The 4477-nt window shown below is 32.8% G+C and overlaps 1 non-coding gene across 1 annotated transcript; it reads right to left on the bottom strand.

The window, feature by feature from the left end:
- Positions 1 to 3: 3 nt before the first annotated feature.
- Positions 4 to 75, bottom strand: TRNAT-GGU (transfer RNA threonine (anticodon GGU)). The gene has a single exon. It is a non-coding gene; the product is annotated as a tRNA-Thr (tRNA).
- Positions 76 to 4477: the final 4402 nt, after the last annotated feature.

Below are 4477 nucleotides of genomic sequence, written 5' to 3' on the forward strand. Positions count from 1 at the left end.
AAAAGCCCCTTATCGGATTTGAACCGATGACTTACGCCTTACCATGGCGTTACTCTACCACTGAGTTAAAAGGGCCGTTCGATTCAATTACTGAATGAATCGATAAGATCTATTTATATATATATATATAAGTATAAGTTATATATATATAAGTATATGCAGTAGACTCATAGTGGCTAGTAGCTCATTCAGGAATGAGAATTCTAATTTACTTAACGTGTAGAGGGTAAAATGGGTTTATTGATATTGGATTTGATAAATATCAATGCAATGAATTGTTTCAAGGCCGATCATAATTGGCTTATCAGAACAGAACGAAATTCATTTATTTGATTTGATTAATAGATGTACCTTAGCAATTCGACATGGATCCAATATATTTTATCGAAACATGTGATGAAGAGATTTGCTTTGTCCACCGAACCCAATTTTTAGAAAAAAAAAAAAACACACATAATTTTCGATAACTTCTTGCTCCCTCTTCCCAAAATTCCAGATTTACTTTTTGTTAATTTCCTGGCTTAGTGTGAGATAGAAATACGCCTGTCTCGTCTTAATCTTAATAATGAGTGAATCAATGAATGAAAGTGGAAGAAATGAAGAATGAAAGTGGAAGAAATGAAGTTTAACTCCCCTTTTTATGTTTATGTCAGACCAATCACTTCCCGAAAGGATCTTATACTTTGTATTATTAATATAATCTAGTTTCTTTTTATAATATCGATTTATATAATATAATAATATAATAGATTGAATTTATCTAATTTATTTCTATATCTAATTTATTTCTATATAGAATAGAGTGGCGATTCAAATGAATGATTTATGAGTATAAATCATGAATCAAAAATGGAAAATCATAAAAGATGGAAAAAGCTTTCGGATCTAGTCATATCATTCCATTATATTGACAATTTCAAAAAACTGTTCATACTATGAGCATAGTATGATGTCGGTCAGGCAAATATGCCCCCATCGTCTAGCGGTTCAGGACATCTCTCTTTCAAGGAGGCAGCGGGGATTCGACTTCCCCTGGGGGTAGGGTACTACGAAAGGAAGTTGATCATGGATTATCAATAAACCTATAATTGATTCTTCCTGGGTCGATGCCCGAGCGGTTAATGGGGACGGACTGTAAATTCGTTGGCAATATGTCTACGCTGGTTCAAATCCAGCTCGGCCCAATAATTCGCTGATCCGCCATAACATAAAATGCCCATTTTTTTGTATTTTGTTTTCCAGAAAAGCCAAACAAAAAAATTAGGGAAGAATAAAAAAAGTCCAATTTTCTGATATATCCATCCCTACCGCTATTTGTTTTTTATTTGTTCTATTTATTTGTTCCCATAAATTCTGACCTTGATAATGATCTAGATTCATATCAGGATCATTAAGTATAAAGTTTAATGAAAAGAAAGAGTAAAGTAAAGAAAAAAGACTCTTTTTTTTTTTTCATTTTAAAATTGATTATCGATCGATTTGGCAATAACGAAAGGATTACTAGTAACTAGTAATCCGCGTTGCTCTCACTAAAGCGCATACCCGTATGGATATCAATATATCACTCGCGCCTTTGTTTGTTACAACACGGCGATTCGAATCTAAAATTTAAATAGAAAATGGCTTGAATGAAATCATAAGAATATCTATGCTGTACACTTTTCTTTATTGCCCTGGGATTGTAGTTCAATTGGTCAGAGCACCGCCCTGTCAAGGCGGAAGCTGCGGGTTCGAGCCCCGTCAGTCCCGACGGATACAATAAAAAAAAAATACATCAATTGATCCCTCCATTTTCTGTGAAAGGGAATACAAATGAAAGAATTTCATTCCCAAGGATAGCCTTTTTTATTTATTTTTTCCTTTCCATTTTTTGTTGGGGTTTATTTGTAAACTATTTGTAAACGGTGAAAGTGGAAAAGCAGTCAGATGATACATCATCAGATGATTGTACAAGGAAGGCGGTAGATTATCGAAAAGAAAGAGTGGAAAAGAATATATAGAAATAAAGGAAAGGAATTCTTTTGATTGGGCCAGGAATCCAATTTTGTATTCGGTGTGGATAAAAGAGCTTCCTATGTTATACTATTCAATTCTCGACGGTGAATCGATTTGATAGCTTAGATATTGTTATTCATGATATTGATCCGATTCGATGTCATTGAAATGTAAGTCATCGCATTGAATTTACAAGCGACAAATTTATCATCTCTATGGGATTAAATCCCGAGTTATTGCGAAGTAAAAAAAACAATGAAATTATGGAAGTAAATATTCTCGCATTTATTGCTACAGCGCTGTTCATTCTAGTTCCTACCGCCTTTTTACTTATAATATACGTAAAAACTGTCAGTCAAAGTGATTAATTTGAATGAAACTTGACTTTTTATCAAGGATTTAAGAAAAAAAGGATTCCAATTTCACGTCTTAAATAAATTAAATAAAATGAATGGACTAGAATCAGCAGTATCCTATCAAACTCGATAGTATGGTAGAAAAAAAATATGAATCTTTCTACCATACTATCCATATCTATTATTGTAATGTATAAAGATACAAGCTTAATATAGATGAATCTACAATATGTATCTTCATACATGTCGATATCAATTAAATATATGTAATGAAATATATGTAATGTACATAGTATCTCAATTTTATTTCTTCGCTTGATCTATTTTATTTGTGTTGATTTCAATCAATCTGAAATAATTGAAAGGCAAGTCTTACGATTTTCTAATTCTTTCATTTCATGGAACCGATTTTTAATTTAACTTCTTTTCTTTGATCCATGATATGAAATGAGTCAATAAAGCATGGCATAAATAAAATTCCTAAAATAATAAATAAAACAGGGGGTAAGTGTGCAATATGTGACTACACTAAGGCAAGATCTTATTAAATAAAAGAACTACTTTTTTTCTCTTTGAACAGTAACAGTAAAGAGGGAAGGAAATAAAAACAAACAAATACAGAAAAAAAAAAGGGGGGGGGGTTCCTTGTCCCTCATTGTCCATATATAACTCTGGTAAGAGCTGGTTCATCAAAATAGAAAATTTAGGAAGAATTCTTTTTTTTTTTTAATAAATTGCCTATCATCCGTATCCCTTTTACTTTCGAAATACGAACATGGGAATTATTGAAATGTTTGTTTGATTTTGATTGAAAGGGTATTATTCATAGAATACATTACTCCACTAGAATCCAAGAATTTCGAAATGAAGACTAATAAAATAGTTAAAAAGGCTTTGCAAAACGATCTAGAAAACAATTGATACGGTTTGATTCCTCAACCCAATTAGAAGTACCCCTAGAGTCCACTTCTTCCCCATACTACGAGTGAAAGGGAAAATGTAAAGACTACCATTAAAGCAGCCCAAGCAAGACTTACTATATCCATGTGTATTATGTCCCCTAATTTCTATGAATATGAAACAAATAGGAAGGAATTTTTCCATTATTGTTCACTAATAATAGTGGAATTACCGGTGCAGAGTCAAAAGGAAAAGGGAATTCTGACACACCACCGTTGATGAAACACTTCAATAAATCCGCTTATAACAAGTTCTTATATGATTTCTAGTAAAATCGAGAACCATTAAGCACAAGCAAAATACGCAGTAACACTTTTGGAAGTATCAAAAGAATGTTACTCACATGTAGCAATAATAAGACTTCTTCTTTCTTTTGGTGTCCCTTATTAAGTAAAAGCCAATTATCCATCCAATCTAATATTGATTGGATGCCTGAACACTCAGAGACTTTCATCAGTCTGTATACAAAGTATCTTCCAACCCTTCTACAACCATTCATTAGTTAATTAAACACTCCCGTTATCCAATCTAATTCAAGACTCCGATAGTAGCCCCTCTATTAGTAGGGGAGGGGCTACCATATCAAGATTTACTCATTCCCTTCCACTACTCTAGTTTTTCCTTGAATCCTAGACGTAAGGATTTACAACACTTTAGAAAACAAAACCTCCGGAAGTTTATAATCAAGTTTATAATCAAGAAAGTATCAAGAGTCCTTTTCTTACACTTGTTTTTGCCGGAGAAAATTGGTCGAGTTATATCAGCAAAACAGAATATAGGATTTCGCGTTTTTTGTTGATCAGGCGACACCCGGATTTGAACTGGGGAATAAGGGATTTGCAGTCCCCCGCCTTACCGCTCGGCCATGTCGCCAAAAGGCTACAAACAAAAAAATGAGAGTATCCCCTTTTTATTTTTAGATTGGATCCATACCTTCAATTGGTTATAGTATCTCAAGACACACAATATCTAAAAACAAAAACTTTCCCTTTCTTTTTTCTTTTCTATTGAAAAAGAAAATGTGGATTCTCAGTTACAAAAGTAAAAATGCAGGACAAAAAAATTGGAACCATTAACTATTAACTATTGACGGCAAATTTATGGACGATTCTTCTTCACTTGTCTTTCTCTAATGGTATAAGAAAATAAAAATGGATACATAACTA

This window comes from Durio zibethinus, unplaced genomic scaffold (genome assembly GCF_047325235.1).
Source record: "Durio zibethinus cultivar Kanyao isolate XHJ-2024 unplaced genomic scaffold, ASM4732523v1 HiC_scaffold_144, whole genome shotgun sequence".
Taxonomy (NCBI): domain Eukaryota; kingdom Viridiplantae; phylum Streptophyta; class Magnoliopsida; order Malvales; family Malvaceae; genus Durio; species Durio zibethinus.